This window comes from Suncus etruscus, chromosome 13 (assembly GCF_024139225.1).
Source record: "Suncus etruscus isolate mSunEtr1 chromosome 13, mSunEtr1.pri.cur, whole genome shotgun sequence".
NCBI classification, from domain to species: Eukaryota; Metazoa; Chordata; class Mammalia; order Eulipotyphla; family Soricidae; genus Suncus; species Suncus etruscus.
Genome location: NC_064860.1, coordinates 83,957,803 through 83,969,171, shown reverse-complemented (window position 1 = coordinate 83,969,171; position 11,369 = coordinate 83,957,803). Strand labels below are relative to the sequence as shown.

The 11,369-nt window shown below is 33.5% G+C and overlaps 1 pseudogene; it reads left to right on the top strand.

Moving 5' to 3' along the window:
* Window positions 1–289: 289 nt before the first annotated feature.
* LOC126026153 (ER membrane protein complex subunit 2-like) lies at window positions 290–10,568 on the top strand (annotated as a pseudogene).
* Window positions 10,569–11,369: the final 801 nt, after the last annotated feature.

The window sequence follows — 11,369 nt, the reverse complement described above, 5'->3', positions numbered from 1 at the left end:
AAATGCATTAAATATCTTGATATTAGACCTGAAATTATAGGATACATAGAGTATTCAAGGAATCATCAAAGAAGAAACAAGTGTAAGCTGAGATAAGCAAATGGGAGCACATTAAAATGAGAAGCTTTACCATTTCAAAGGAAACAATAACTAGAATACATAGCCTGTTTACAAGAATAATAAACATTTAACTCATTCAAAAAATTGGGAGAATAAATGAACAAAAGTTTCCTTAAAAAAGAAATACAGGATCTAGAGAGATAGCATAAAGATAGGGCATTTGCCTTGCATGCAGAAGGTCAGTGGTTTGAATCCCAGCATTCCATATGGTCCCCAAAGTCTGCCAAGAGCAATTTCTGAGTGTAGAGACAGGAGTAACCCCTGGGTGCTGCTGGGTGTGACCCCCAAAAATAAGTAAAAAAGAAATACAAAAGACCATAGGACACATAAATAAATGTTCCACATAATTTTTCATCAGAAAATAAATCAAAATATTTTATCATGATTTATCATGATGTATCATATCACATCACAAAGAATGTCATTATATCACAAAGAACAAGAACATACATAAGAGAATATCACAAATGAACAAGAACAGTGCTGATATGGATGTGGGTTAAAAGGAATCTCATTCATTGCTGGTGAGAATACTGTCTAGTCTGATTTTTCTAAAAAACACTATGAATATTCCTTAAGGAATTGTAAATTGAGCCCCCATATGATTCAGCAATACCAGTCCTAGGACTACATCCTAGGAACACAAAGCCACAATATATAAATGACCTCTGAACTCCTATGTTCATCACAGCACTATTTACAATAGTCAGATCCAAACAACAGATGAGTGGCTAAAGAAAATGTGGTATATCTTCACGATAAAATAATATGTCAAATTTAGAAAAAAATGAAGTCATGAATTTTGCTTAAACATGAATAGACATAGGGAGCATGATACTGATCAAAATAAATTAGAGGGAGAAGAATAAACATAAAATAATCCCACTTATCTCTGGAATATAAGAAAAATAAAAACAGTGTGGGGATGATATTCAGATACAATAGATTAAAATCAGGAGGACCAGATTACATCATAGTTAGATTGCGACAAAGATCAATGAGCACAGTTAGTTTACAGAAGGATCTGAGAGGAAATGGATATTCCTGGTAACCCTTCATTTTCAGTAGTACAATGTCATAAAAGAAAAGAGACAGGTGGAGAGACAGAGAGAGGGAGAGAGACAGAGAGAGGGAGAGAGACAGAGAGAGGGAGAGAGAGAGGGAGAGAGAGAGGGAGAGAGAGAGGGAGAGAGAGAGGGAGAGAGAGAGGGAGAGAGAGAGAGAGAGAGAGTAAAGTAAAATGCCTGCCCCACATGCAAGAATGAGAGGGTGGGTGAGAGCGAAGAGGGAATCTGGGAGGGAGAGATGGAACTTGTAGGTTTTGGTGATGGGAAATGAGCACTGTTGAAGGTTGTTATACATTGTAGGACTGTAACTCTATCAGAAACAATTATGAATCATGAAAAATAACAGTATTATGAAGAACCTTATGACCATGGTGTTTAAATAAAAGTATATTAAAAATAAAATCATTGAAGCAAAATTTGTATATTTTAGAAAAACTCATCCAGAAGAAGCATAAAAATGTGAACTCTGCTTATCAAGATTAAAAGTGTATTTTGTGCTCTTTAGATAGCATTTGAAATTAGATTATTGAGTCACATGAGATTCTATAGTAAAAGATCCCATTATTATTACAAGGGAAGGAAGTAAAGTATTTTCATATTTATTTTGCATATATTTTAACTTTAAAAAGGTAAACGTAAAACTAAAGACCTTTGTCCACTATTATTTTATATCTTAATATTTATCATTATTTTTAAATAAAATTTCAAAATAGTTATGTAATAATAAAAATTTAAGCAGTTCCTACTATTATCTTGCAAAGAGCATAGATTCATTGAAGACATATACAAAAACATCAATTTTAAAAGTAGCTGAATCTCCCCAATGCACAAACTAATCTTTAGAAGTAAGTCAGGTCTTCGTAAGTAATATAAACTCATCTAGGTCCACTGAGGTCTTTTATTGTCATATTATTAAAGAGAGCTTGAGAGACTTAAAACATTAATTTATTTCTAAATGTGTCTATGTTACTCACGAGAATTGACACATTGACATTTACTATTACTGATAGGTGATTTCTGGTTGTTGATTTCTAGCAAATATACTATCTTTAACATTTATGCTCTAGTATCTTCTTAGAATTGTCTCCATATTGAAATATGCTTTGGCTCAGCTATCATAAAAGTTACATTTGAAAAAGCACATTTTGTCATATCACTAAACTACTTGACTAGAAATAAAAGACTAGATAAAAATATAAAAACTTCAACTGTGTTTAATATTAGGTAATCTTTGATAATTAATACCTCTTTTTTGGTTTAATTAATACTTCTTAAGTACATTCAGTAATATATGATACTTCAAAAATATTCGAATAATATGTATCTACATTAATAACATCTACAGAATTGATAATATCTATAAAATATTTTAGCATATAAAGATGAAAAGTAGAATCCTTAATTTTATTTTTTAAATAAGATTTTTTTTGTTGTTTTTTTTGGGTCAGACCCAGCAGCACTCAGGGATTATTCGTGGCTCTACACTCAAAAATCACTCCTGACAGGCTCATATAGGATGCTGGGATTTGAACGACAGTCCTTCTCATGCAAGGCAAATGGCCTGTCTCTATGCTCTCTCTCTGGCCCACATTATTTTAAATATCAAATTTCAATCTTTTTTTTCTTTATTTAAACATCTTGATTACAAATATGATTGTGATTAGGTTTCAGTCATGTAAAGAACACCCCTTCACCAGTGCAACATTCCCACCACCAATATCCCAAATCTCCCTCCATCCCACCCCACCCCCACCTGTACTCTAGACACAGTTCCCTCATTCATTCACATGATTATGGTAGTCCTCAGTGTAGTTATTTCTATAAGAAGTGGTGAGCTTCATGAAGTGAGCTGGAAGTTCCAACCCTCCTCTCATTGTCTCTAAGGATTGTTGCAAAAATGACTTTTATTTTTTTGTAAAACCCATAGATGAGTGAGACTATTTTGCGTCTTTTTTCTCTCTCTCCCTCTGAGTTATTTCACTCAGCATGATAGACTCCATGTACATCCATGTATAGGAAAATTTCATGACTTCAATTCTCCTGACGGCTGCAAAATATTCCATTGTCTATACGTACCACAGTTTCTTTAGCCATTCATCTGTTAAAGGGCATCTTGGTTGTTTCCAGAGCCTGGTTTTTGCGAATAGTGCTGCAATAAATATAGGTGTGAGGAAGGAGTTTTTGTATTGTATTCTTGTGTTCCTAGATATATACCTAGGAGTGGAATAGATGGGTTGAATTTGAGCTCAATTTCCAGTTTTTGGAGGAATATCCATATCGCTTTCAATTGAGGTTGGACTAGATGGCATTCCCACCAGCAGTGGATAAGAGTTCCTTTCTCTCCACATCCCCGCCAGCACTGATTGTTCTCATTCTTTGTGATGTGTGCCAATCTCTGTGGTATGAGATGGTATCTCATCATTGCTTTTATTTGCATCTCCCTGATGATCAGAGATGAGCAATATTTTTTCATGTATCTTTTGGCCATTTGTATTTCTTTTTTATCAAACTGTCTTTTCTTTCTTCTCCCCATTTTTTGATGGGATTAGAAGTTTTTTTCTTGTAAAGTTCTGTCAGTGTCCTATATGTTTTGGATATTAGCCCCTTATCTGATGGGTGTTGGGTGAATAGTTTCTCCCACTCAGTGGGTGGCCCTTGTATCCTGGGCACTATTTCTTTTGAGGTGCAGAAGCTTCTCAGCTTAATGTATTCCCATCTGTTTATCTCTGCTTCCACTTGTTTGGAGAGTGCAGTTTCCTCCTTGAAGATGCCTTTAGCCTCAATGTCATGAAGTGTTTTACCTACGTGTTGTTCTATATACCTTATGGTATCAGGTCTGATATCTAGGTCTTTAATCTATTTGGATTTTACATTCATACATGATGTTACTCTGGGTCTATGTTCACTTTTTTGCAATTGGCTAACCAGTTTTGCCAGCACCACTTGTTGAAGAGGTATTCCCTGCTCCACTTAGGATTTCTTGCTCCTTTGTCAAAGATTAGGTGATTGTATATCTGAGGAACATTGTCTGAGAACTCAAGCCTATTCCACTGATCTTTATTCCAATACCATGCTGTTTTGATAACTATTGCTTTGTAGTACAGTTTAAAGTTGGGGAAAGTAATGTCTCCCATTGTCATTTTACCTAGGAATGCTTTAGCTATTCTAGGGTGTTTTGGCAGCATTTCTGTCGGGTTTGGTATCAAGGCGATGTTGGCTTCATAAACACTGTTTGGGATTTTTCCTGGTTTTTCAATTTCATGGAAGAGCCTGGCTAGGATTGGTAGTAGCTCCTCTTGAAAGGTTTGAAAGAATTCATTAGTAAATCCTTCTCGGCCTGGGCTTTTCTTTTTGAGCAGATGTTTGATTACAGTTTCAATTTCCTTAGTAGTTATGGGAGTGTTTAGATATGCTACATCCTTCTTACTTAACTGTGGAAGGTTATAGTGTCCAAGAATTTTTCCACTTCTTCTAGGTTCTCATGTTTAGTAGCATAAAGTTTCTCAAAGTAGTCTCTGATTACCCTTTGGATCTCTGCAATATCTGTCGTGATCTCCCACTTTTCGTTTCTAATATAGGTTATCAGGTTTTTCTCTCTCTTGCTTTGTGAGTTTTGCCAATGTCTATCAATCTTGTTTATTTTTTCAAAGAACCAACTTCTGCTTTCATTGATCATTCAGATTTTTTTTGGATTTCTACTTAATTGATTTCTGCTGTCAGCTTTGTTATTTACATCTGTCTCCCTGTTTTTGGGTCCTTTTGTTGAACACTTTCTAATTCTATGAGCTGCGTCATTAAGCTATTCAGGTAGGCCCCTTCTTCCTTCCTGCTGTGTGCTTGCAAAGCTATAAATTTTCCTCTCAGTACTACTTTTGCTGTGTCCCATAGATTCTGGCAATTTGTGTCTTCATTATAATTTTTTCCAGGAAAGTTTTGATATCCTCTTTGATTTTATCTTGGACCCACTGGCTCTTTAGTAGCAGGCAGCTTAATTCCCAATTGTTAAAGTTTTTCTTCTGTCTGCCTTTGTAGTTCACATTTAATTTCAGAGCCTTGTGTTCAGCAAAAGTAGCCTGCAAGATTTCTATCCTCTTGATTTTATGAAGGTATGTTTTATGTGTCAATATGTAGTCTATCCTGGAGAATAACCCATGTACATTAGAGAAGAATGTGTATCCAGGTTTTTTGGGTTGGAGTGTTCTATATAAATATAAATATATACTAGTACACTTTCTTCCCTTACTCTTTTCAGGGTTAGTTTGTTTTTATTGGGTTTCAATCTGGTTGACCTATCAAGTGTTGACATGGCCGTTTTGAGGTCTCCCACAATTATTGTGTTATTATTGATGTCTTCTTTCAGATTTGACAGTAATTGTATTAGATAATGTGCTGCTCTCTCATTGGGTGCATATATGTTTAAAAGTCTGATTTCTTCCTGTTGCAATATCCCTTGATTAGTACATAGTGTCCATCTTTGTCCCTTACAACTTTTCTGAGTATAAAGTTGGTGTTATCAGATATTAATATGGCCACCCCAGCTTTTTCGAGAGTGTTGTTTGCTTGGATGATTTTCCTCCAGCCTTTGATTTTGAGTTTATGTTTGTTCTGACTATTCAGATGTGTTTCTTGTAGGCAGCAGAAGGTTGGGATTCATCTTTTTTACCCCTTTTTTTTACTCTATCTTTTAGTTGGTGAATGAATTTAGTCCATTGACATTGAGGAAGATGATTGTCATAGGATTTAATGCCATCTTTTTAGATAAGTTTGCTATGTTTGTTGGTCTCTCTTGTCTTAAAATAGACCTTTCAGTTTTTCCTTTAAGTTTGGTTTCTCAGCTGTGGAGTTTATGAGCTGTTGTTTATCCATGAAACTATGTATCTTTCCTTCAAACCTGAATGTGAGTTGAACTGGGTGAAGTATTCTCGGTGAGGTATCCATTTCATTCAGTCTTGTCACAATATCCCACCACTGTCTTCTGGCCTTGAGAGTTTCTTGTGACATGTCTGCGGTAAGTCTTAGGGAAGCTCCTTTGAATGTAATTTCCTTTTTTTGATCTTGCTGCCTTCAGTATTCTATCTTTATCTGTGGAATTTGTCATTGTAACGAGGATGTGTCTTGGGTGTTTCTCTTTGGGTCTCTTTTATCTGGTACTCTTTGGGCATGCAGGATTTGATTGCATGTAGTCTTTAACTCTGGGAGTATCTCTTTGATGATGTCTTTGAAGGTTGATTCTTCCTGAAGATCTCCTATCTGGGCCTCTGGCACTCCAATCATTCTTATGTTGTTTCTGTTGAGTTTATCAGAGACTTTTTTTTCCATCTTTTTACATTCCTTGAGTACTTTTTCCATTGCCTGATTGTTTGTCTTAAGGTTCTTTTCCAATTTCTTCTGCTGTGTTGAGATTTTCTGCATCTCATCTTCCAGCACACCAATTCTTTCCTCAGCTGCTATTACCCTGCTGGCTAGGCTATTCACTGAGGTTTTCAGTTGAGCAACCATGTTTTTCAGATCTGTTATTTAAGTTTGGAGTTTTCTGATTTCTGTCTTTGTGTTCTGTTCAGATCAATCTATGCTTTCTTTGAGTTCTACAAACATCTTCCTTATTTCTATTCTAAACTCCTTATCTAAGAGGTTATTCAGATGGTTGGAATTTTTTAGGTGATCCTCATCATTGTCTTCATTCTCTGTGCATGGTGTTTGCCTGTGAGGTTTCCCCATTGTCACACTTGTAGTGTGATTTTTTCTGCATGTTGTGGTGAGGTTCTTTGCTTAGAAAGAGTGCGTGGCTGCAAAGCGAAGCGGTGCTCTTCCGGAGCCTCTGGGAGAGCTATTTTTCTGTGCCCTTTTCAGCCCACTCCCAAGAGGGTCAGGAGACAGGGCAGTGGAAAAACACGCATAGGCAACACTTACAGTTTCTCACAATTGGGAAACACTGGGAGGGCTTAGATATTCCGAGCCTAACGTCACAAACAGGAGACTTGCCTTTCTGCAGAATACTGTGGATAGCCGATTTTCATTGTAGGACACATTTCCTTGGTGTTCCGGCCCTTCGATGAGCCTCTGGGAGTGCTATTTTTCTGGGCCCTTTTTGGTCCACTCCCAAGAGGTTCAGGAGACAGGACAGTGGAAAAACATGCACAGGCAAGACTTACAGTTTCTCACAGTCAGGAACCACTGGGCTCAAATTTTAATTTTTAATTTGCATTTTAAAATTTAAAATTATCGAAATTATTTTTTATTTTGAAGATCAATATACTTGAAGAACTGTAAACCTTATCTATAAAGTGAATGATTTCCAGTTATGTACATGAAAACCAGTGATTATTTCACTGTATTTCTAAACCTATAAAAAACAATTGCTAAATTATATTTTATTGACTACTTAACATATGCAGATTAAATAAAGAGTGAATCATAAGCAAAATTTAAGAAAGTCAGAGAAAATTTTCAAATTGGCTTAATGTTGTGTTAAAATAAATTGACATAGCAAATAAAATTGAATTTAATGATCAAAATTTTCATTATTAAAATATATTTCTGAAGGTAATAAAACTGTTTATATTTTTAATATATTGAACTATTGAATCTGTATTCAATAATATATTTCAATATTGCATCAAAATAGGTTTTAATCTTAGAGGAAAAGTAATTATAGACTCACACTGTTTTGATAATATATGGACTAACTCTAAGTAGAACTATGGTAATGTGATTTACAGAGTTACAGTAAAATAATAATTTTGTATGTATACATTTTTTCTGTTTATGTTTATCTAAGCATAGGCTCCTATGGTCAATTGAATTTCTTTCTTGTGTAAAAATCGGTCCTTCTGACCCTTTGCAAAAGTTGAATGTGGGGTTGATAGATTATGTATACTAGTCAAAAACAAATTTATTATAGTCATTTAATTTTCCCATGGTCCATGTAGAACCATGTGTAACAAAAATTCAGAAATAAAACTGAGTTACAGAAAATTTTCCTTAAATACTTCTTTGTTGTGCATTTTATACAAGATGGTTAATTTTTGAGTAGTCCTCAGAACTTTGTAAACAACAGCCAAATTATGTAGTTGATTTTTCTTTAGATAGTTCACTAAGTAAGAAGGGGAAGCAAAGGAAAGAAGCTATGTCCATTGTAATTGGGTATATTCAGTGAAAGTAGAAAAGACAAGTAACTTCATTTTTATCTGAATTTTTTATTTTATTCTAAACTGTTTTTACTTTCCTCAATGGATAATAATCATAAGAAATTAAGAGGACTAAAATTAATTAAATCAAATTATATACATAACAAAAATGTAGATATTTTATTATATAAATGCAAAAAAAGAAGTGTTTTATGATATAAGAATTAGGAGAACCAGGTACAGCTAATGTGAGGGTTAGAAATATGGAAAATGTGTTCATTTTCTATCCTGTAGTTTTTTTTTTATTTCATCCTGGAAGAACCTGTATATTAATCTAATTATCCAAAATTGTTGAGATGGTAGCACCTGAATTTTTAGCAAGTTGACATGTAAATTTCTATGTCTACTGAGGTCATGAAAACATGAATTGATGAGAGATTTCAGTAAGGACTTGTAGATGGAAGACATAATAGAATATGAGAAAGTTAATGCAAGTATGATGAGCTAGTATTGATGGCAAATTTTCAAGTGTTACAAATTAAAATATTTTCAGAAAAATTACATTATATTAAGAACATATTAGAGAGCATACATGTCTACGGAAAACTGTATTTTGTAAGGTATATTAATTTTTCAAGTACAATATATTTTAACATTTTTATATGGGTTCTTCTGTAATACCACTACAAAACAGCTGCAAATGGTATATAATTAGGTCAGAATGTTTTGTTGTCAGGATTCTCAGTTGCTTACATTGGCTGATGAAAAAGGTTATGAGAAAAGATTTCTGAGCAGCCAAGAGATTCCAGCTGGTTAGCTGTTATTTTAATTATTCAATGGAATCAGCTCTTTGGCTGCCTGTATTTAAAGTTACTTGTGAAAAAAATTATTTTGAGACACTATGAAGATATGTTTCATATTAATTTCATTGCATTTCACAAATTCATACTTTTCAAACTCTCTATATGTTTAAAATAACCTGTTAAATAATCTTCACCATACACAGTGATATTTATTATTGGGTCTATGTTATACCCAACAGTATATATTACTTATACTATCAGAAAATGCATAGTTTTCTTTCAGATATAAATTGATTAGTTATTATAAATTATTTCATAAAGTCTTCAGAGCATATTATTTTAGTTGTGTTTTCAATACATCTTAAAATTTTAGGGTTTAGTGGGCCAGGGTGAAAATAAAGTACCATTCGAAATACTATTCCCAAAATGGAAGACCCCCACATACAGCATTGTCACCAGTGTGACAATATGTTGGACCCCAAAACAGCTAGACTTACATGTATATATATGTGTGTGTATGTGCTGCTTACATATAAATATATACATGTATACATATATTCATACCATTTAAATGGTTAATACTGTGTGCACATTTTAGTGTTTAAAATCTTAAATACAAACTTTTTATTACCTTTAATATTTTTTCTAACACAATATTCAAGTTTTCAGTTATTCTACTCTTAAAATAAGAGAACAGAGAAGATGGTGAAGGTCAGAGAGTTATGATGTCACTTATGAAGATATATGAGATAAATGAGAAGGTGGAGAGAAGAAAACCCACAAAACAGCAAATTGTTGAAGTTGGAGAATAATTAATGAAGATTCTTCTAAGCTTGGAGATTATATTTGGGTTGTATTTAAGTAGGTGATGATTATAGTTCTAGAGACTTTAAGCCATGTAAAGGTATGATGATGGTATATAGCTGTATGACCAAATTTTACAATAAAATTGTACTAATACTTCTGCAAGAAAGATTAAGATTGCCATTCAAAAAACTTAAGGAAAATTTAGAGGTCATTTAGAAGCTGAATGAGTATCTGGAACATTTTTAGGAGATCAAGAAACCTGACATGAACGTGCAAAACTTTATAGCAATGAACATGATTATACCAAAGCAGCCTTTCTTTTAGATGACCTTATGATGGCAAATCCATATGCTAAAGTTAAATATACCCAGGACAAGATGAACTTGAATTTTTCATGGAAGTATTTTTTACAGGCACTGAATTTGAACAACAGAAATCTGAGACTATACATGTCTGCAAATGGTACTGCTTCTAATCCCAAAATCAAGAGCAACAATGAAAATGGACACCATGAAATATGCTAGTTGGGTAGCTAGTCAAATAAATAGGCTTATCAGTTTACAGGTTGAAGTAAGAAGGAGACCAAATACTCTCTAAAGGCAGTTGAATTCATTTTGAAAATACTGCAGATCACCTCATCTTAAAATTTAAAAACTCCTTTAGGTTACATTTTAGAATTGCACAATGAACTGATTGGCCTACCAATTATTTACTAAATGCCCAGTGCCATTTATATAAAATTTTCTGTTATGGATGCATATGTAAGAATATGTTCATATAAACCTCAAAATGGCTTTTACTATTAAGCAAGAAGGTGGAAAAAGTTCACTGAAGAAAGATTAAAGAAGGATGTGTGTTTGTCATTCTCTTCATATCACACATTATTTAACTGCTTTTATACCACAATCTGATGTAGGAATATCTTAGTTGAATGAACTGTGATGACTTATTAAACTTATAAAAAGAAAATAAAACAGCATAATAAAATTTAGGATTTTTTTTAAATTTTCTTTTTAATTCTTACTTTAGTTTTGAAATAAATTAAGTTTATAAAATAAAAATAATTTAGGGCCTGAGTGATAGTATAATGGGCAGGGCACTTTAAAAGTTTAAAATATTTCAAACATTTTTCTACTTTCATTTTAAAAAGAGTTCTTAACATTAGTTTTTACAACTTTGCTTAACTATTTCTTTAGTAACCTTTTATAATTTTGAATTATACAAATATTTAATGACATTTATCATTTAATGACATTTATCAACCCAGGGTTGATTATCAGCATCCCTTTGCTTCTCCAAGCCTACCAATAGTGATTTCTCAGTGCAAAGCCAGAAGTAACTCCTGAGCCCTGCCAGTGTGAGCCCAAAACACAACACAACAAAAAACATCAATAGAAAAATTAATCAACCTTGCAAGCAAACAAAAACTTTAGGCATGTTCTCTT